Consider the following 24,469-nt stretch of genomic DNA (forward strand, 5'->3'; position numbering starts at 1 on the left):
TTCATTGTCTGCTGGCGCTGTACACTTTTTCTAAGTGTTGCAATATCTCATGAAGGAAATACTGGACAATCAAATTAATGACTTTCCAGGCTTCAGGATGCCTTTCTACACTATATAAAGGTGGAAATTTACATTTGAAACGTTTGGTTTAGCTGTTATAAAAGTTTGGTTTTTTAGTGCTGTAAATGCATTTTCAGCTCGCGCTGTACACATTTGCTATGAGAGGCATTATCTCATAAGGGAAATATTGGACAATCAAATTAATGACTGCCCAGGCTTCAGGATGTCTTTTTACACTATATAAAGGTGGAAATTTACATTGGAAACGTTTGGTTTAGCTGTTAGAAAAGTTTGTTTTTTTAGTGCTGTAAATGCATTTTCAGCTCGCGCTGTACACATTTGCTATGAGAGGCATTATCTCATAAGGGAAATATTGGACAATCAAATTAATGGCTGCCCAGGCTTCAGGATGTCTTTTTACACTATATAAAGGTGGAAATTTACATTGGAAACGTTTAGTTTAGCTGTTAATGAAGTTTCGTTTTTTTAGTGCTGAAAATTCATTGTCTGCTGGCGCTGTACACTTTTTCTAAGTGTTGCAATATCTCATGAAGGAAATACTGGACAATCAAATTAATGACTTTCCAGGCTTCAGGATGCCTTTCTACACTATATAAAGGTGGAAATTTACATTGGAAACGTTTGGTTTAGCTGTTATAAAAGTTTGTTTTTTTAGTGCTGTAAATGCATTTTCAGCTCGCACTGTACACATTTGCTATGTGAGGCATTATCTCATAAGGGAAATACTGGACAATCAAATTAATGACTTCCCAGGCTTCAGGATGCCTTTTTACACTCTATAAATGTGGAAATTTACATTGGAAACGTTTGGTTTAGCTGTTAATGAAGTTTCGTTTTTTTAGTGCTGAAAATTCATTGTCTGCTGGCGCTGTACACTTTTTCTAAGTGTTGCAATATCTCATGAAGGAAATACTGGACAATCAAATTAATGACTTTCCAGGCTTCAGGATGCCTTTCTACACTATATAAAGGTGGAAATTTACATTTGAAACGTTTGGTTTAGCTGTTATAAAAGTTTGGTTTTTTAGTGCTGTAAATGCATTTTCAGCTCGCACTGTACACATTTGCTATGTGAGGCATTATCTCATAAGGGAAATACTGGACAATCAAATTAATGACTTCCCAGGCTTCAGGATGCCTTTTTACACTCTATAAATGTGGAAATTTACATTGGAAACGTTTGGTTTAGCTGTTAATGAAGTTTCGTTTTTTTAGTGCTGAAAATTCATTGTCTGCTGGCGCTGTACACTTTTTCTAAGTGTTGCAATATCTCATGAAGGAAATACTGGACAATCAAATTAATGACTTTCCAGGCTTCAGGATGCCTTTCTACACTATATAAAGGTGGAAATTTACATTGGAAACGTTTGGTTTAGCTGGTAATGAAGTTTCGTTTTTTTTAGTGCTGAAAATTCATTGTCTGCTGGCGCTGTACACTTTTTCTAAGTGTTGCAATATCTCATGAAGGAAATACTGGACAATCAAATTAATGACTTTCCAGGCTTCAGGATGCCTTTCTACACTATATAAAGGTGGAAATTTACATTGGAAACGTTTGGTTTAGCTGTTATAAAAGTTTGTTTTTTTAGTGCTGTAAATGCATTTTCAGCTCGCGCTGTACACATTTGCTATGAGAGGCATTATCTCATAAGGGAAATATTGGACAATCAAATTAATGGCTGCCCAGGCTTCAGGATGTCTTTTTACACTATATAAAGGTGGAAATTTACATTGGAAACGTTTGGTTTAGCTGTTATAAAAGTTTGGTTTTTTAGTGCTGTAAATGCATTTTCAGCTCGCACTGTACACATTTGCTATGTGAGGCATTATCTCATAAGGGAAATACTGGACAATCAAATTAATGACTTCCCAGGCTTCAGGATGCCTTTTTACACTCTATAAATGTGGAAATTTACATTGGAAACGTTTGGTTTAGCTGTTAATGAAGTTTCGTTTTTTTAGTGCTGAAAATTCATTGTCTGCTGGCGCTGTACACTTTTTCTAAGTGTTGCAATATCTCATGAAGGAAATACTGGACAATCAAATTAATGACTTTCCAGGCTTCAGGATGCCTTTCTACACTATATAAAGGTGGAAATTTACATTGGAAACGTTTGGTTTAGCTGTTATAAAAGTTTGGTTTTTTAGTGCTGTTAAATGCATTTTCAGCTCGCGCTGTACACATTTGCTATGAGAGGCATTATCTCATAAGGGAAATATTGGACAATCAAATTAATGACTGCCCAGGCTTCAGGATGTCTTTTTACACTATATAAAAGTGGAAATTTACATTGGAAACGTTTGGTTTAGCTGTTATAAAAGTTTGTTTTTTTAGTGCTGTAAATGCATTTTCAGCTCGCACTGTACACATTTGCTATGAGAGGCATTATCTCATAAGGGAAATATTGGACAATCAAATTAATGACTGCCCAGGCTTCAGGATGTCTTTTTACACTATATAAGGGTGGAAATTTACATTGGAAACGTTTAGTTTAGCTGTTAATGAAGTTTCGTTTTTTTAGTGCTGAAAATTCATTGTCTGCTGGCGCTGTACACTTTTTCTAAGTGTTGCAATATCTCATGAAGGAAATACTGGACAATCAAATTAATGACTTTCCAGGCTTCAGGATGCCTTTCTACACTATATAAAGGTGGAAATGTAATTTGGAAACGTTTGGTTTAGCTGTTATAAAAGTTTGGTTTTTTAGTGCTGTAAATGCATTTTCAGCTCGCGCTGTACACATTTGCTATGAGAGGCATTATCTCATAAGGGAAATATTGGACAATCAAATTAATGACTGCCCAGGCTTCAGGATGTCTTTTTACACTATATAAAGGTGGAAATTTACATTGGAAACGTTTGGTTTAGCTGTTATAAAAGTTTGGTTTTTTAGTGCTGAAAATGCATTTTCAGCTCGCACTGTACACATTTGCTATGTGAGGCATTATCTCATAAGGGAAATACTGGACAATCAAATTAATGACTTCCCAGGCTTCAGGATGCCTTTTTACACTCTATAAATGTGGAAATTTACATTGGAAACGTTTGGTTTAGCTGTTAATGAAGTTTCGTTTTTTTAGTGCTGAAAATTCATTGTCTGCTGGCGCTGTACACTTTTTCTAAGTGTTGCAATATCTCATGAAGGAAATACTGGACAATCAAATTAATGACTTTCCAGGCTTCAGGATGTCTTTCTACACTATATAAAGGTGGAAATGTACATTGGAAACGTTTGGTTTAGCTGTTATAAAAGTTTGGTTTTTTAGTGCTGTAAATGCATTTTCAGCTCGCGCTGTACACATTTGCTATGAGAGGCATTATCTCATAAGGGAAATATTGGACAATCAAATTAATGACTGCCCAGGCTTCAGGATGTCTTTTTACACTATATAAGGGTGGAAATTTACATTGGAAACGTTTAGTTTAGCTGTTAATGAAGTTTCGTTTTTTTAGTGCTGAAAATTCATTGTCTGCTGGCGCTGTACACTTTTTCTAAGTGTTGCAATATCTCATGAAGGAAATACTGGACAATCAAATTAATGACTTTCCAGGCTTCAGGATGCCTTTCTACACTATATAAAGGTGGAAATTTACATTTGAAACGTTTGGTTTAGCTGTTATAAAAGTTTGGTTTTTTAGTGCTGTAAATGCATTTTCAGCTCGCGCTGTACACATTTGCTATGAGAGGCATTATCTCATAAGGGAAATATTGGACAATCAAATTAATGACTGCCCAGGCTTCAGGATGTCTTTTTACACTATATAAAGGTGGAAATTTACATTGGAAACGTTTGGTTTAGCTGTTATAAAAGTTTGTTTTTTTAGTGCTGTAAATGCATTTTCAGCTCGCGCTGTACACATTTGCTATGAGAGGCATTATCTCATAAGGGAAATATTGGACAATCAAATTAATGGCTGCCCAGGCTTCAGGATGTCTTTTTACACTATATAAAGGTGGAAATTTACATTGGAAACGTTTAGTTTAGCTGTTAATGAAGTTTCGTTTTTTTAGTGCTGAAAATTCATTGTCTGCTGGCGCTGTACACTTTTTCTAAGTGTTGCAATATCTCATGAAGGAAATACTGGACAATCAAATTAATGACTTTCCAGGCTTCAGGATGCCTTTCTACACTATATAAAGGTGGAAATTTACATTGGAAACGTTTGGTTTAGCTGTTATAAAAGTTTGTTTTTTTAGTGCTGTAAATGCATTTTCAGCTCGCACTGTACACATTTGCTATGTGAGGCATTATCTCATAAGGGAAATACTGGACAATCAAATTAATGACTTCCCAGGCTTCAGGATGCCTTTTTACACTCTATAAATGTGGAAATTTACATTGGAAACGTTTGGTTTAGCTGTTAATGAAGTTTCGTTTTTTTAGTGCTGAAAATTCATTGTCTGCTGGCGCTGTACACTTTTTCTAAGTGTTGCAATATCTCATGAAGGAAATACTGGACAATCAAATTAATGACTTTCCAGGCTTCAGGATGCCTTTCTACACTATATAAAGGTGGAAATTTACATTTGAAACGTTTGGTTTAGCTGTTATAAAAGTTTGGTTTTTTAGTGCTGTAAATGCATTTTCAGCTCGCACTGTACACATTTGCTATGTGAGGCATTATCTCATAAGGGAAATACTGGACAATCAAATTAATGACTTCCCAGGCTTCAGGATGCCTTTTTACACTCTATAAATGTGGAAATTTACATTGGAAACGTTTGGTTTAGCTGTTAATGAAGTTTCGTTTTTTTAGTGCTGAAAATTCATTGTCTGCTGGCGCTGTACACTTTTTCTAAGTGTTGCAATATCTCATGAAGGAAATACTGGACAATCAAATTAATGACTTTCCAGGCTTCAGGATGCCTTTCTACACTATATAAAGGTGGAAATTTACATTGGAAACGTTTGGTTTAGCTGGTAATGAAGTTTCGTTTTTTTTAGTGCTGAAAATTCATTGTCTGCTGGCGCTGTACACTTTTTCTAAGTGTTGCAATATCTCATGAAGGAAATACTGGACAATCAAATTAATGACTTTCCAGGCTTCAGGATGCCTTTCTACACTATATAAAGGTGGAAATTTACATTGGAAACGTTTGGTTTAGCTGTTATAAAAGTTTGTTTTTTTAGTGCTGTAAATGCATTTTCAGCTCGCGCTGTACACATTTGCTATGAGAGGCATTATCTCATAAGGGAAATATTGGACAATCAAATTAATGGCTGCCCAGGCTTCAGGATGTCTTTTTACACTATATAAAGGTGGAAATTTACATTGGAAACGTTTGGTTTAGCTGTTATAAAAGTTTGGTTTTTTAGTGCTGTAAATGCATTTTCAGCTCGCACTGTACACATTTGCTATGTGAGGCATTATCTCATAAGGGAAATACTGGACAATCAAATTAATGACTTCCCAGGCTTCAGGATGCCTTTTTACACTCTATAAATGTGGAAATTTACATTGGAAACGTTTGGTTTAGCTGTTAATGAAGTTTCGTTTTTTTAGTGCTGAAAATTCATTGTCTGCTGGCGCTGTACACTTTTTCTAAGTGTTGCAATATCTCATGAAGGAAATACTGGACAATCAAATTAATGACTTTCCAGGCTTCAGGATGCCTTTCTACACTATATAAAGGTGGAAATTTACATTGGAAACGTTTGGTTTAGCTGTTATAAAAGTTTGGTTTTTTAGTGCTGTTAAATGCATTTTCAGCTCGCGCTGTACACATTTGCTATGAGAGGCATTATCTCATAAGGGAAATATTGGACAATCAAATTAATGACTGCCCAGGCTTCAGGATGTCTTTTTACACTATATAAAAGTGGAAATTTACATTGGAAACGTTTGGTTTAGCTGTTATAAAAGTTTGTTTTTTTAGTGCTGTAAATGCATTTTCAGCTCGCACTGTACACATTTGCTATGAGAGGCATTATCTCATAAGGGAAATATTGGACAATCAAATTAATGACTGCCCAGGCTTCAGGATGTCTTTTTACACTATATAAGGGTGGAAATTTACATTGGAAACGTTTAGTTTAGCTGTTAATGAAGTTTCGTTTTTTTAGTGCTGAAAATTCATTGTCTGCTGGCGCTGTACACTTTTTCTAAGTGTTGCAATATCTCATGAAGGAAATACTGGACAATCAAATTAATGACTTTCCAGGCTTCAGGATGCCTTTCTACACTATATAAAGGTGGAAATGTAATTTGGAAACGTTTGGTTTAGCTGTTATAAAAGTTTGGTTTTTTAGTGCTGTAAATGCATTTTCAGCTCGCGCTGTACACATTTGCTATGAGAGGCATTATCTCATAAGGGAAATATTGGACAATCAAATTAATGACTGCCCAGGCTTCAGGATGTCTTTTTACACTATATAAAGGTGGAAATTTACATTGGAAACGTTTGGTTTAGCTGTTATAAAAGTTTGGTTTTTTAGTGCTGAAAATGCATTTTCAGCTCGCACTGTACACATTTGCTATGTGAGGCATTATCTCATAAGGGAAATACTGGACAATCAAATTAATGACTTCCCAGGCTTCAGGATGCCTTTTTACACTCTATAAATGTGGAAATTTACATTGGAAACGTTTGGTTTAGCTGTTAATGAAGTTTCGTTTTTTTAGTGCTGAAAATTCATTGTCTGCTGGCGCTGTACACTTTTTCTAAGTGTTGCAATATCTCATGAAGGAAATACTGGACAATCAAATTAATGACTTTCCAGGCTTCAGGATGTCTTTCTACACTATATAAAGGTGGAAATGTACATTGGAAACGTTTGGTTTAGCTGTTATAAAAGTTTGGTTTTTTAGTGCTGTAAATGCATTTTCAGCTCGCGCTGTACACATTTGCTATGAGAGGCATTATCTCATAAGGGAAATATTGGACAATCAAATTAATGACTGCCCAGGCTTCAGGATGTCTTTTTACACTATATAAGGGTGGAAATTTACATTGGAAACGTTTAGTTTAGCTGTTAATGAAGTTTCGTTTTTTTAGTGCTGAAAATTCATTGTCTGCTGGCGCTGTACACTTTTTCTAAGTGTTGCAATATCTCATGAAGGAAATACTGGACAATCAAATTAATGACTTTCCAGGCTTCAGGATGCCTTTCTACACCATATAAAGGTGGAAATGTACATTGGAAACGTTTGGTTTAGCTGTTATAAAAGTTTGGTTTTTTAGTGCTGTAAATGCATTTTCAGCTCGCGCTGTACACATTTGCTATGAGAGGCATTATCTCATAAGGGAAATATTGGACAATCAAATTAATGACTGCCCAGGCTTCAGGATGTCTTTTTACACTATATAAAGGTGGAAATATACATTGGAAACGTTTAGTTTAGCTGTTAATGAAGTTTCGTTTTTTTAGTGCTGAAAATTCATTGTCTGCTGGCGCTGTACACTTTTTCTAAGTGTTGCAATATCTCATGAAGGAAATACTGGACAATCAAATTTATGACTTTCCAGGCTTCAGGATGCCTTTCTACACTATATAAAGGTGGAAATTTACATTGGAAACGTTTGGTTTAGCTGTTATAAAAGTTAGTTTTTTTAGTGCTTAAAATGCATTTTCAGCTCGCACTGTACACATTTGCTATGTGAGGCATTATCTCATAAGGGAAATACTGGACAATCAAATTAATGACTTCCCAGGCTTCAGGATGCCTTTTTACACTCTATAAAGGTGGAAATTTACATTGGAAACGTTTGGTTTAGCTGTTATAAAAGTTTGTTTTTTTCGTGCTGTAAATGCATTTTCAGCTCGCGCTGTACACATTTGCAATGAGAGGCATTATCTCATAAGGGAAATATTGGACAATCAAATTAATGACTGCCCAGGCTTCAGGATGTCTTTTTACACTATATAAAGGTGGAAATTTACATTGGAAACGTTTAGTTTAGCTGTTAATGAAGTTTCGTTTTTTTTTGTGCTGAAAATTCATTGTCTGCTGGCGCTGTACACTTTTTCTAAGTGTTGCAATATCTCATGAAGGAAATACTGGACAATCAAATTAATGACTTTCCAGGCTTCAGGATGCCTTTCTACACTATATAAAGGTGGAAATTTACATTTGAAACGTTTGGTTTAGCTGTTATAAAAGTTTGGTTTTTTAGTGCTGTAAATGCATTTTCAGCTCGCGCTGTACACATTTGCTATGAGAGGCATTATCTCATAAGGGAAATATTGGACAATCAAATTAATGACTGCCCAGGCTTCAGGATGTCTTTTTACACTATATAAAGGTGGAAATTTACATTGGAAACGTTTAGTTTAGCTGTTAATGAAGTTTCGTTTTTTTAGTGCTGAAAATTCATTGTCTGCTGGCGCTGTACACTTTTTCTAAGTGTTGCAATATCTCATGAAGGAAATACTGGACAATCAAATTAATGACTTTCCAGGCTTCAGGATGCCTTTCTACACTATATAAAGGTGGAAATTTACATTGGAAACGTTTGGTTTAGCTGTTAATGAAGTTTCGTTTTTTTTAGTGCTGAAAATTCATTGTCTGCTGGCGCTGTACACTTTTTCTAAGTGTTGCAATATCTCATGAAGGAAATACTGGACAATCAAATTAATGACTTTCCAGGCTTCAGGATGCCTTTCTACACTATATAAAGGTGGAAATTTACATTGGAAACGTTTGGTTTAGCTGTTATAAAAGTTTGTTTTTTTAGTGCTGTAAATGCATTTTCAGCTCGCGCTGTACACATTTGCTACGAGAGGCATTATCTCATAAGGGAAATATTGGACAATCAAATTAATGACTGCCCAGGCTTCAGGATGTCTTTTTACACTATATAAAGGTGGAAATTTACATTGGAAACGTTTGGTTTAGCTGTTATAAAAGTTTGTTTTTTTAGTGCTGTAAATGCATTTTCAGCTCGCGCTGTACACATTTGCTATGAGAGGCATTATCTCATAAGGGAAATATTGGACAATCAAATTAATGGCTGCCCAGGCTTCAGGATGTCTTTTTACACTATATAAAGGTGGAAATTTACATTGGAAACGTTTGGTTTAGCTGTTATAAAAGTTTGGTTTTTTAGTGCTGTAAATGCATTTTCAGCTCGCACTGTACACATTTGCTATGTGAGGCATTATCTCATAAGGGAAATACTGGACAATCAAATTAATGACTTCCCAGGCTTCAGGATGCCTTTTTACACTCTATAAATGTGGAAATTTACATTGGAAACGTTTGGTTTAGCTGTTAATGAAGTTTCGTTTTTTTAGTGCTGAAAATTCATTGTCTGCTGGCGCTGTACACTTTTTCTAAGTGTTGCAATATCTCATGAAGGAAATACTGGACAATCAAATTAATGACTTTCCAGGCTTCAGGATGCCTTTCTACACTATATAAAGGTGGAAATTTACATTGGAAACGTTTGGTTTAGCTGTTATAAAAGTTTGGTTTTTTAGTGCTGTAAATGCATTTTCAGCTCGCGCTGTACACATTTGCTATGAGAGGCATTATCTCATAAGGGAAATATTGGACAATCAAATTAATGACTGCCCAGGCTTCAGGATGTCTTTTTACACTATATAAAAGTGGAAATTTACATTGGAAACGTTTGGTTTAGCTGTTATAAAAGTTTGTTTTTTTAGTGCTGTAAATGCATTTTCAGCTCGCACTGTACACATTTGCTATGAGAGGCATTATCTCATAAGGGAAATATTGGACAATCAAATTAATGACTGCCCAGGCTTCAGGATGTCTTTTTACACTATATAAGGGTGGAAATTTACATTGGAAACGTTTAGTTTAGCTGTTAATGAAGTTTCGTTTTTTTAGTGCTGAAAATTCATTGTCTGCTGGCGCTGTACACTTTTTCTAAGTGTTGCAATATCTCATGAAGGAAATACTGGACAATCAAATTAATGACTTTCCAGGCTTCAGGATGCCTTTCTACACTATATAAAGGTGGAAATGTAATTTGGAAACGTTTGGTTTAGCTGTTATAAAAGTTTGTTTTTTTAGTGCTGTAAATGCATTTTCAGCTCGCGCTGTACACATTTGCTATGAGAGGCATTATCTCATAAGGGAAATATTGGACAATCAAATTAATGACTGCCCAGGCTTCAGGATGTCTTTTTACACTATATAAGGGTGGAAATTTACATCGGAAACGTTTAGTTTAGCTGTTAATGAAGTTTCGTTTTTTTAGTGCTGAAAATTCATTGTCTGCTGGCGCTGTACACTTTTTCTAAGTGTTGCAATATCTCATGAAGGAAATACTGGACAATCAAATTAATGACTTTCCAGGCTTCAGGATGCCTTTCTACACTATATAAAGGTGGAAATGTACGTTGGAAACGTTTGGTTTAGCTGTTAATGAAGTTTCGTTTTTTTAGTGCTGAAAATTCATTGTCTGCTGGCGCTGTACACTTTTTCTAAGTGTTGCAATATCTCATGAAGGAAATACTGGACAATCAAATTAATGACTTTCCAGGCTTCAGGATGTCTTTTTACACTATATAAAGGAGGAAATTTACATTGGAAACGTTTGGTTTAGCTGTTATAAAAGTTTGGTTTTTTAGTGCTGAAAATGCATTTTCAGCTCGCACTGTACACATTTGCTATGTGAGGCATTATCTCATAAGGGAAATACTGGACAATCAAATTAATGACTTCCCAGGCTTCAGGATGCCTTTTTACACTCTATAAATGTGGAAATTTACATTGGAAACGTTTGGTTTAGCTGTTATAAAAGTTTGGTTTTTTAGTGCTGAAAATGCATTTTCAGCTCGCGCTGTACACATTTGCTATGAGAGGCATTATCTCATAAGGGAAATATTGGACAATCAAATTAATGACTGCCCAGGCTTCAGGATGTCTTTTTACACTATATAAGGGTGGAAATTTACATCGGAAACGTTTAGTTTAGCTGTTAATGAAGTTTCGTTTTTTTAGTGCTGAAAATTCATTGTCTGCTGGCGCTGTACACTTTTTCTAAGTGTTGCAATATCTCATGAAGGAAATACTGGACAATCAAATTAATGACTTTCCAGGCTTCAGGATGCCTTTCTACACTATATAAAGGTGGAAATGTACATTGGAAACGTTTGGTTTAGCTGTTAATGAAGTTTCGTTTTTTTAGTGCTGAAATCTCATTGTCTGCTGGCGCTGTACACTTTTTCTAAGTGTTGCAATATCTCATGAAGGAAATACTGGACAATCAAATTAATGACTTTCCAGGCTTCAGGATGCCTTTCTACACTATATAAAGGTGGAAATTTACATTGGAAACGTTTGGTTTAGCTGTTATAAAAGTTTGTTTTTTTAGTGCTGTAAATGCATTTTCAGCTCGCGCTGTACACATTTGCTATGAGAGGCATTATCTCATAAGGGAAATATTGGACAATCAAATTAATGACTGCCCAGGCTTCAGGATGTCTTTTTACACTATATAAGGGTGGAAATTTACATCGGAAACGTTTAGTTTAGCTGTTAATGAAGTTTCGTTTTTTTAGTGCTGAAAATTCATTGTCTGCTGGCGCTGTACACTTTTTCTAAGTGTTGCAATATCTCATGAAGGAAATACTGGACAATCAAATTAATGACTTTCCAGGCTTCAGGATGCCTTTCTACACTATATAAAGGTGGAAATGTACGTTGGAAACGTTTGGTTTAGCTGTTAATGAAGTTTCGTTTTTTTAGTGCTGAAAATTCATTGTCTGCTGGCGCTGTACACTTTTTCTAAGTGTTGCAATATCTCATGAAGGAAATACTGGACAATCAAATTAATGACTTTCCAGGCTTCAGGATGTCTTTTTACACTATATAAAGGTGGAAATTTACATTGGAAACGTTTGGTTTAGCTGTTATAAAAGTTTGGTTTTTTAGTGCTGAAAATGCATTTTCAGCTCGCACTGTACACATTTGCTATGTGAGGCATTATCTCATAAGGGAAATACTGGACAATCAAATTAATGACTTCCCAGGCTTCAGGATGCCTTTTTACACTCTATAAATGTGGAAATTTACATTGGAAACGTTTGGTTTAGCTGTTAATGAAGTTTCGTTTTTTTAGTGCTGAAAATTCATTGTCTGCTGGCGCTGTACACTTTTTCTAAGTGTTGCAATATCTCATGAAGGAAATTCTGGACAATCAAATTAATGACTTTCCAGGCTTCGGGATGCCTTTCTACACTATATAAAGGTGGAAATGTACATTGGAAACGTTTGGTTTAGCTGTTATAAAAGTTTGGTTTTTTAGTGCTGTAAATGCATTTTCAGCTCGCGTTGTACACATTTGCTATGTGAGGCATTATCTCATAAGGGAAATACTGGACAATCAAATTAATGACTTCCCAGGCTTCAGGATGCCTTTTTACACTCTATAAATGTGGAAATTTACATTGGAAACGTTTGGTTTAGCTGTTAATGAAGTTTCGTTTTTTTAGTGCTGAAAATTCATTGTCTGCTGGCGCTGTACACTTTTTCTAAGTGTTGCAATATCTCATGAAGGAAATACTGGACAATCAAATTAAGGACTTTCCAGGCTTCAGGATGCCTTTCTACACTATATAAAGGTGGAAATTTACATTGGAAACGTTTGGTTTAGCTGTTATAAAAGTTTGGTTTTTTAGTGCTGTAAATGCATTTTCAGCTCGCGCTGTACACATTTGCTATGAGAGGCATTATCTCATAAGGGTAATATTGGACAATCAAATTAATGGCTGCCCAGGCTTCAGGATGTCTTTTTACACTATATAAAGGTGGAAATTTACATTGGAAACGTTTAGTTTAGCTGTTAATGAAGTTTCGTTTTTTTAGTGCTGAAAATTCATTGTCTGCTGGCGCTGTACACTTTTTCTAAGTGTTGCAATATCTCATGAAGGAAATACTGGACAATCAAATTAATGACTTTCCAGGCTTCAGGATGCCTTTCTACACTATATAAAGGTGGAAATTTACATTGGAAACGTTTGGTTTAGCTGTTATAAAAGTTTGTTTTTTTAGTGCTGTAAATGCATTTTCAGCTCGCACTGTACACATTTGCTATGTGAGGCATTATCTCATAAGGGAAACACTGGACAATCAAATTAATGACTTCCCAGGCTTCAGGATGCCTTTTTACACTCTATAAATGTGGAAATTTACATTGGAAACGTTTGGTTTAGCTGTTAATGAAGTTTCGTTTTTTTAGTGCTGAAAATTCATTGTCTGCTGGCGCTGTACACTTTTTCTAAGTGTTGCAATATCTCATGAAGGAAATACTGGACAATCAAATTAATGACTTTCCAGGCTTCAGGATGCCTTTCTACACTATATAAAGGTGGAAATTTACATTTGAAACGTTTGGTTTAGCTGTTATAAAAGTTTGGTTTTTTAGTGCTGTAAATGCATTTTCAGCTCGCGCTGTACACATTTGCTATGAGAGGCATTATCTCATAAGGGAAATATTGGACAATCAAATTAATGACTGCCCAGGCTTCAGGATGTCTTTTTACACTATATAAAGGTGGAAATTTACATTGGAAACGTTTGGTTTAGCTGTTATAAAAGTTTGGTTTTTTAGTGCTGAAAATGCATTTTCAGCTCGCACTGTACACATTTGCTATGTGAGGCATTATCTCATAAGGGAAATACTGGACAATCAAATTAATGACTTCCCAGGCTTCAGGATGCCTTTTTACACTCTATAAATGTGGAAATTTACATTGGAAACGTTTGGTTTAGCTGTTAATGAAGTTTCGTTTTTTTAGTGCTGAAAATTCATTGTCTGCTGGCGCTGTACACTTTTTCTAAGTGTTGCAATATCTCATGAAGGAAATACTGGACAATCAAATTAATGACTTTCCAGGCTTCAGGATGTCTTTTTACACTATATAAGGGTGGAAATTTACATAGGAAACGTTTAGTTTAGCTGTTATAAAAGTTTGGTTTTTTTAGTGCTGTAAATGCATTTTCAGCTCGCGCTGTACACTTTTTCTAAGTGTTGCAATATCTCATGAAGGAAATACTGGACAATCAAATTAATGACTTTCCAGGCTTCAGGATGCCTTTCTACACTATATAAAGGTGGAAATGTACATTGGAAACGTTTGGTTTAGCTGTTATAAAAGTTTGGTTTTTTAGTGCTGTAAATGCATTTTCAGCTCGCGCTGTACACATTTGCTATGAGAGGCATTATCTCATAAGGGAAATATTGGACAATCAAATTAATGACTGCCCAGGCTTCAGGATGTCTTTTTACACTATATAAAGGTGGAAATTTACATTGGAAACGTTTGGTTTAGCTGTTATAAAAGTTTGGTTTTTTTAGTGCTGAAAATGCATTTTCAGCTCGCACTGTCCACATTTGCTATGTGAGGCATTATCTCATAAGGGAAATACTGGACAATCAAATTAATGACTGCCCAGGCTTCAGGATGTCTTTTTACACTATATAAAGGTGGAAATTTACATTGGAAACGTTTGGTTTAGCTGTTATAAAAGTTTGGTTTTTTAGTGCTGAAAATGCATTTTCAGCTCGCACTGTACACATTTGCTATGTGAGGCATTATCTCATAAGGGAAATACTGGACAATCAAATTAATGACTTCCCAGGCTTCAGGATGCCTTTTTACACTCTATAAATGTGGAAATTTACATTGGAAACGTTTGGTTTAGCTGTTAATGAAGTTTCGTTTTTTTAGTGCTGAAAATTCATTGTCTGCTGGCGCTGTACACTTTTTCTAAGTGTTGCAATATCTCATGAAGGAAATACTGGACAATCAAATTAATGACTTTCCAGGCTTCAGGATGCCTTTCTACACTATATAAAGGTGGAAATTTACATTGGAAACGTTTGGTTTAGCTGTTATAAAAGTTTGGTTTTTTAGTGCTGTAAATGCATTTTCAGCTCGCGCTGTACACATTTGCTATGAGTGGCATTATCTCATAAGGGTAATATTGGACAATCAAATTAATGACTGCCCAGGCTTCAGGATGTCTTTTTACACTATATAAGGGTGGAAATTTACATTGGAAACGTTTAGTTTAGCTGTTAATGAAGTTTCGTTTTTTTAGTGCTGAAAATTCATTGTCTGCTGGCGCTGTACACTTTTTCTAAGTGTTGCAATATCTCATGAAGGAAATACTGGACAATCAAATTAATGACTTTCCAGGCTTCAGGATGCCTTTCTACACTATATAAAGGTGGAAATTTACATTGGAAACGTTTGGTTTAGCTGTTATAAAAGTTTGTTTTTTTAGTGCTGTAAATGCATTTTCAGCTCGCACTGTACACATTTGCTATGTGAGGCATTATCTCATAAGGGAAATACTGGACAATCAAATTAATGACTTCCCAGGCTTCAGGATGCCTTTTTACACTCTATAAATGTGGAAATTTACATTGGAAACGTTTGGTTTAGCTGTTAATGAAGTTTCGTTTTTTTAGTGCTGAAAATTCATTGTCTGCTGGCGCTGTACACTTTTTCTAAGTGTTGCAATATCTCATGAAGGAAATACTGGACAATCAAATTAATGACTTTCCAGGCTTCAGGATGCCTTTCTACACTATATAAAGGTGGAAATTTACATTGGAAACGTTTGGTTTAGCTGTTATAAAAGTTTGGTTTTTTAGTGCTGTAAATGCATTTTCAGCTCGCGCTGTACACATTTGCTATGAGAGGCATTATCTCATAAGGGAAATATTGGACAATCAAATTAATGACTGCCCAGGCTTCAGGATGTCTTTTTACACTATATAAAGGTGGAAATTTACATTGGAAACGTTTGGTTTAGCTGTTATAAAAGTTTGGTTTTTTTAGTGCTGAAAATGCATTTTCAGCTCGCACTGTACACATTTGCTATGTGAGGCATTATCTCATAAGGGAAATACTGGACAATCAAATTAATGACTTCCCAGGCTTCAGGATGCCTTTTTACACTCTATAAATGTGGAAATTTACATTGGAAACGTTTGGTTTAGCTGTTAATGAAGTTTCGTTTTTTTAGTGCTGAAAATTCATTGTCTGCTGGCGCTGTACACTTTTTCTAAGTGTTGCAATATCTCATGAAGGAAATACTGGACAATCAAATTAATGACTTTCCAGGCTTCAGGATGCCTTTCTACACTATATAAAGGTGGAAATTTACATTGGAAACGTTTGTTTTAGCTGTTATAAAAGTTTGGTTTTTTAGTGCTGTAAATGCATTTTCAGCTCGCGCTGTACACATTTGCTATGAGAGGCATTATCTCATAAGGGTAATATTGGACAATCAAATTAATGACTGCCCAGGCTTCAGGATGTCTTTTTACACTATATAAGGGTGGAAATTTACATTGGAAACGTTAAGTTTAGCTGTTAATGAAGTTTCGTTTTTTTAGTGCTGAAAATTCATTGTCTGCTGGCGCTGTACACTTTTTCTAAGTGTTGCAATATCTCATGAAGGAAATACTGGACAATCAAATTAATGACTTTCCAGGCTTCAGGATGCCTTTCTACACTATATAAAGGTGGAAATGTACATTGGAAACGTTTGGTTTAGCTGTTATAAAAGTTTGGTTTTTTAGTGCTGTAAATGCATTTTCAGCTCGCGCTGTACACATTTGCTATGTGAGGCATTATCTCATAAGGGAAATACTGGACAATCAAATTAATGACTTCCCAGGCTTCAGGATGCCTTTTTACACTCTATAAATGTGGAAATTTACATTGGAAACGTTTGGTTTAGCTGTTAATGAAGTTTCGTTTTTTTAGTGCTGAAAATTCATTGTCTGCTGGCGCTGTACACTTTTTCTAAGTGTTGCAATATCTCATGAAGGAAATACTGGACAATCAAATTAATGACTTTCCAGGCTTCAGGATGCCTTTCTACACTATATAAAGGTGGAAATTTACATTTGAAACGTTTGGTTTAGCTGTTATAAAAGTTTGGTTTTTTAGTGCTGTAAATGCATTTTCAGCTCGCGCTGTACACATTTGCTATGAGAGGCATTATCTCATAAGGGAAATATTGGACAATCAAATTAATGACTGCCCAGGCTTCAGGATGTCTTTTTACACTATATAAAGGTGGAAATATACATTGGAAACGTTTAGTTTAGCTGTTAATGAAGTTTCGTTTTTTTAGTGCTGAAAATTCATTGTCTGCTGGCGCTGTACACTTTTTCTAAGTGTTGCAATATCTCATGAAGGAAATACTGGACAATCAAATTAATGACTTTCCAGGCTTCAGGATGCCTTTCTACACTATATAAAGGTGGAAATTTACATTGGAAACGTTTGGTTTAGCTGTTATAAAAGTTTGGTTTTTTAGTGCTGTAAATGCATTTTCAGCTCGCGCTGTACACATTTGCTATGAGAGGCATTATCTCATAAGGGAAATATTGGACAATCAAATTAATGACTGCCCAGGCTTCAGGATGTCTTTTTACACTATATAAAGGTGGAAATTTACATTGGAAACGTTTGGTTTAGCTGTTATAAAAGTTTGGTTTTTTAGTGCTGTAAATGCATTTTCAGCTCGCGCTGTACACATTTGCTATGTGAGGCATTATCTCATAAGGGAAATACTGGACAATCAAATTAATGACTGCCCAGGCTTCAGGATGTCTTTTTACACTATATAAAGGTGGAAATTTACATTGGAAACGTTTGGTTTAGCTGTTATAAAAGTTTGGTTTTTTAGTGCTGAAAATGCATTTTCAGCTCGCACTGTACACATTTGCTATGTGAGGCATTATCTCATAAGGGAAATACTGGACAATCAAATTAATGACTTCCCAGGCTTCAGGATGCCTTTTTACACTCTATAAATGTGGAAATTTACATTGGAAACGTTTGGTTTAGCTGTTAATGAAGTTTCGGTTTTTTAGTGCTGAAAATTCATTGTCTGCTGGCGCTGTACACTTTTTCTAAGTGTTGCAATATCTCATGAAGGAAATACTGGAAAATCAAATTAATGACTTTCCAGGCTTCAGGATGCCTTTCTACACTATATAAAGGTGGAAATTTACATTTGAAACGTTTGGTTTAGCTGTTATAAAAGTTTGGTTTTTTAGTGCTGTAAATGCATTTTCAGCTCGCGCTGTACACATTTGCTATGAGAGGCATTATCTCATAAGGGAAATATTGGACAATCAAATTAATGACTGCCCAGGCTTCAGGATGTCTTTTTACACTATATAAAGGTGGAAATATACATTGGAAACGTTTAGTTTAGCTGTTAATGAAGTTTCGTTTTTTTAGTGCTTGAAAATTCATTGTCTGCTGGCGCTGTACACTTTTTCTAAGTGTTGCAATATCTCATGAAGGAAATACTGGAAAATCAAATTAATGACTTTCCAGGCTTCAGGATGCCTTTCTACACTATATAAAGGTGGAAATTTACATTGGAAACGTTTGGTTTAGCTGTTATAAAAGTTTGGTTTTTTAGTGCTGTAAATGCATTTTCAGCTCGCGCTGTACACATTTGCTATGAGAGGCATTATCTCATAAGGGAAATATTGGACAATCAAATTAATGACTGCCCAGGCTTCAGGATGTCTTTTTACACTATATAAAGGTGGAAATTTACATTGGAAACGTTTGGTTTAGCTGTTATAAAAGTTTGGTTTTTTAGTGCTGTAAATGCATTTTCAGCTCGCGCTGTACACATTTGCTATGTGAGGCATTATCTCATAAGGGAAATACTGGACAATCAAATTAATGACTGCCCAGGCTTCAGGATGTCTTTTTACACTATATAAAGGTGGAAATTTACATTGGAAACGTTTGGTTTAGCTGTTATAAAAGTTTGGTTTTTTAGTGCTGAAAATGCATTTTCAGCTCGCACTGTACACATTTGCTATGTGAGGCATTATCTCATAAGGGAAATACTGGACAATCAAATTAATGACTTCCCAGGCTTCAGGAAGCCTTTTTACACTCTATAAATGTGGAAATTTACATTGGAAACGTTTGGTTTAGCTGTTATAAAAGTTTGGTTTTTTTAGTGCTGAAAATGCATTTTCAGCTCGCACTGTACACATTTGCTATGTGAGGCATTATCTCATAAGGGAAATACTGGACAATCAAATTAATGACTGCCCAGGCTTCAGGATGCCTTTTTACACTCTATAAATGTGGAAATTTACATTGGAAACGTTTGGTTTAGCTGTTAATGAAGTTTCGTTTTTTTAGTGCTGAAAATTCATTGTCTGCTGGCGCTGTACACTTTTTCTAAGTGTTGCAATATCTCATGAAGGAAATACTGGACAATCAAATTAATGACTTTCCAGGCTTCAGGATGCCTTTCTACACTATATAAAGGTGGAAATGTACATTGGAAACGTTTGGTTTAGCTGTTATAAAAGTTTGGTTTTTTAGTGCTGTAAATGCATTTTCAGCTCGCGCTGTACACATTTGCTATGAGAGGCATTATCTCATAAGGGAAATATTGGACAATCAAATTAATGGCTGCCCAGGCTTCAGGATGTCTTTTTACTCTATATAAAGTTGGAAATTTACATCGGAAACGTTTAGTTTAGCTGTTAATGAAGTTTCGTTTTTTTAGTGCTGAAAATTCATTGTCTGCTGGCGCTGTACACTTTTTCTAAGTGTTGCAATATCTCATGAAGGAAATACTGGACAATAAAATTAATGACTTTCCAGGCTTCCGGATGCCTTTCTACACTATATAAAGGTGGAAATGTACATTGGAAACGTTTGGTTTAGCTGTTATAAAAGTTTGTTTTTTTAGTGCTGTAAATGCATTTTCAGCTCGCGCTGTACACATTTGCTATGAGAGGCATTATCTCAAAAGGGAAATATTGGACAATCAAATTAATGACTGCCCAGGCTTCAGGATGTCTTTTTACACTATATAAAGGTGGAAACTTACATTGGAAACGTTTGGTTTAGCTGTTATAAAAGTTGGGTTTTTTAGTGCTGAAAATGCATTTTCAGCTCGCACTGTACACATTTGCTATGTGAGGCATTATCTCATAAGGGAAATACTGGACAATCAAATTAATGACTTCCCAGGCTTCAGGATGCCTTTTTACACTCTATAAATGTGGAAATTTACATTGGAAACGTTTGGTTTAGCTGTTAATGAAGTTTCGTTTTTTTAGTGCTGAAAATTCATTGTCTGCTGGCGCTGTACACTTTTTCTAAGTGTTGCAATATCTCATGAAGGAAATACTGGACAATCAAATTAATGACTTTCCAGGCTTCAGGATGCCTTTCTACACTATATAAAGGTGGAAATGTACATTGGAAACGTTTGGTTTAGCTGTTATAAAAGTTTGGTTTTTTAGTGCTGTAAATGCATTTTCAGCTCGCGCTGTACACATTTGCTATGAGAGGCATTATCTCATAAGGGAAATATTGGACAATCAAATTAATGACTGCCCAGGCTTCAGGATGTCTTTTTACACTATATAAGGGTGGAAATTTACATTGGAAACGTTTAGTTTAGCTGTTAATGAAGTTTCGTTTTTTTAGTGCTGAAAATTCATTGTCTGCTGGCGCTGTACACTTTTTCTAAGTGTTGCAATATCTCATGAAGGAAATACTGGACAATCAAATTAATGACTTTCCAGGCTTCAGGATGCCTTTCTACACTATATAAAGGTGGAAATGTACATTGGAAACGTTTGGTTTAGCTGTTATAAAAGTTTGGTTTTTTAGTGCTGTAAATGCATTTTCAGCTCGCGCTGTACACATTTGCTATGAGAGGCATTATCTCAAAAGGGAAATATTGGACAATCAAATTAATGACTGCCCAGGCTTCAGGATGTCTTTTTACACTATATAAAGGTGGAAATTTACATTGGAAACGTTTGGTTTAGCTGTTATAAAAGTTTGATTTTTTAGTGCTGAAAATGCATTTTCAGCTCGCACTGTACACATTTGCTATGTGAGGCATTATCTCATAAGGGAAATACTGGACAATCAAATTAATGACTTCCCAGGCTTCAGGATGCCTTTTTACACTCTATAAATGTGGAAATTTACATTGGAAACGTTTGGTTTAGCTGTTAATGAAGTTTCGTTTTTTTAGTGCTGAAAATTCATTGTCTGCTGGCGCTGTACACTTTTTCTAAGTGTTGCAATATCTCATGAAGGAAATACTGGACAATCAAATTAATGACTTTCCAGGCTTCAGGATGCCTTTCTACACTATATAAAGGTGGAAATTTACATTGGAAACGTTTGGTTTAGCTGTTATAAAAGTTTGGTTTTTTTAGTGCTGTAAATGCATTTTCAGCTCGCGCTGTACACATTTGCTATGAGAGGCATTGTCTCATAAGGGAAATATTGGACAATCAAATTAATGGCTGCCCAGGCTTCAGGATGTCTTTTTACTCTATTTAAAGTTGGAAATTTACATTGGAAACGTTTAGTTTAGCTGTTAATGAAGTTTCGTTTTTTTAGTGCTGAAAATTCATTGTCTGCTGGCGCTGTACACTTTTTCTAAGTGTTGCAATATCTCATGAAGGAAATACTGGACAATCAAATCAATGACTTTCCAGGCTTCAGGATGCCTTTCTACACTATATAAAGGTGGAAATTTACATTGGAAACGTTTGGTTTAGCTGTTATAAAAGTTTGTTTTTTTAGTGCTGTAAATGCATTTTCAGCTCGCACTGTACACATTTGCTATGTGAGGCATTATCTCATAAGGGAAATACTGGACAATCAAATTAATGACTTCCCAGGCTTCAGGATGCCTTTTTACACTCTATAAATGTGGAAATTTACATTGGAAACGTTTGGTTTAGCTGTTAATGAAGTTTCGTTTTTTTAGTGCTGAAAATTCATTGTCTGCTGGCGCTGTACACTTTTTCTAAGTGTTGCAATATCTCATGAAGGAAATACTGGACAATCAAATTAATGACTTTCCAGGCTTCAGGATGCCTTTCTACACTATATAAAGGTGGAAATGTACATTGGAAACGTTTGGTTTAGCTGTTATAAAAGTTTGGTTTTTTAGTGCTGAAAATGCATTTTCAGCTCGCACTGTACACATTTGCTATGTGAGGCATTATCTCATAAGGGAAATACTGGACAATCAAATTAATGACTTCCCAGGCTTCAGGATGCCTTTTTACACTCTATAAATGTGGAAATTTACATTGGAAACGTTTGGTTTAGCTGTTAATGAAGTTTCGTTTTTTTAGTGCTGAAAATTCATTGTCTGCTGGCGCTGTACACCTTTTCTAAGTGTTGCAATATCTCATGAAGGAAATACTGGACAATCAAATTAATGACTTTCCAGGCTTCAGGATGCCTTTCTACACTATATAAAGGTGGAAATTTACATTGGAAACGTTTGGTTTAGCTGTTATAAAAGTTTGGGTTTTTAGTGCTGTAAATGCATTTTCAGCTCGCGCTGTACACATTTGCTATGAGAGGCATTATCTCATAAGGGAAATATTGGACAATCAAATTAATGACTGCCCAGGCTTCAGGATGTCTTTTTACACTATATAAAGGTGGAAATTTACATTGGAAACGTTTAGTTTAGCTGTTAATGAAGTTTCGTTTTTTTAGTGCTGAAAATTCATTGTCTGCTGGCGCTGTACACTTTTTCTAAGTGTTGCAATATCTCATGAAGGAAATACTGGACAATCAAATTAATGACTTTCCAGGCTTCAGGATGCCTTTCTACACTATATAAAGGTGGAAATTTACATTGGAAACGTTTGGTTTAGCTGTTATAAAAGTTTGGTTTTTTAGTGCTGTAAATGCATTTTCAGCTCGCGCTGTACACATTTGCTATGAGAGGCATTATCTCATAAGGGAAATATTGGACAATCAAATTAATGACTGCCCAGGCTTCAGGATGTCTTTTTACACTATATAAAGGTGGAAATTTACATTGGAAACGTTTGGTTTAGCTGTTATAAAAGTTTGGTTTTTTAGTGCTGTAAATGCATTTTCAGCTCGCGCTGTACACATTTGCTATGAGAGGCATTATCTCATAAGGGAAATATTGGACAATCAAATTAATGGCTGCCCGGGCTTCAGGATGTCTTTTTACACTATATAAAGGTGGAAATTTACATTGGAAACGTTTAGTTTAGCTGTTAATGAAGTTTCGTTTTTTTAGTGCTGAAAATTCATTGTCTGCTGGCGCTGTACACTTTTTCTAAATGTTGCAATATCTCATGAAGGAAATACTGGACAATCAAATTAATGACTTTCCAGGCTTCAGGATGCCTTTCTACACTATATAAAGGTGGAAATTTACATTGGAAACGTTTGGTTTAGCTGTTATAAAAGTTTGGTTTTTTAGTGCTGTAAATGCATTTTCAGCTCGCGCTGTACACATTTGCTATGAGAGGCATTATCTCATAAGGGAAATATTGGACAATCAAATTAATGACTGCCCAGGCTTCAGGATGTCTTTTTACACTATATAAAGGTGGAAATTTACATTGGAAACGTTTGGTTTAGGTGTTATAAAAGTTTGGTTTTTTAGTGCTGAAAATGCATTTTCAGCTCGCACTGTACACATTTGCTATGTGAGGCATTATCTCATAAGGGAAATATTGGACAATCAAATTAATGACTGCCCAGGCTTCAGGATGTCTTTTTACACTATATAAAGGTGGAAATTTACATTGGAAACGTTTGGTTTAGGTGTTATAAAAGTTTGGTTTTTTAGTGCTGAAAATGCATTTTCAGCTCGCACTGTACACATTTGCTATGTGAGGCATTATCTCATAAGGGAAATACTGGACAATCAAATTAATGACTTCCCAGGCTTCAGGATGCCTTTTTACACTCTATAAATGTGGAAATTTACATTGGAAACGTTTGGTTTAGCTGTTAATGAAGTTTCGTTTTTTTATTGCTGAAAATTCATTGTCTGCTGGCGCTGTACACTTTTTCTAAGTTTTGCAATATCTCATGTAGGAAATACTGGACAATCAAATTAATGACTTTCCAGGCTTCAGGATGCCTTTCTACACTTTATAAAGGTGGAAATTCACATTGGAAACGTTTGGTTTAGCGGCCACAGTACGTGAGAACACAGGACTGTGTGTCTGACGTGCTCCTCTGCAGCACGGGAGCGCCGCAGGGAACTGTGCTGGCTCCCTTCCTGTTCACCCTCTACACCTCGGACTACAAATACAATTCCACAACCTGTCACCTGCAGAAGTTCTCTGATGACTCTGCGATTGTCGGCCTCATCACTGACGATGACGATCGGGAGTACAGAGGGGTTACGCAGGGGTTCGTGGACTGGTGTCAGCAGAACCGCCTCCAAATCAACGCTGGGAAATCCAAAGAGCTGGTGGTGGATTTCCGCAAGCGTCGGCACTCTCCACCTGCACCAGTGAATATCCAGGGAACAGACGTTGAGAGGGTCTCAACTTACAAGTACCTGGGTGTTCATCTGAACAATAAACTGGACTGGAGCGACAACACAGACGCTCTCTATAGGAAGGGTCAG

This window comes from Idiotropiscis lumnitzeri, unplaced genomic scaffold, assembly GCF_059441095.1.
Source record: "Idiotropiscis lumnitzeri isolate Australia: NSW breed Sydney's pygmy pipehorse unplaced genomic scaffold, RoL_Ilum_1.0 HiC_scaffold_26, whole genome shotgun sequence".
NCBI classification, from domain to species: domain Eukaryota; kingdom Metazoa; phylum Chordata; class Actinopteri; order Syngnathiformes; family Syngnathidae; genus Idiotropiscis; species Idiotropiscis lumnitzeri.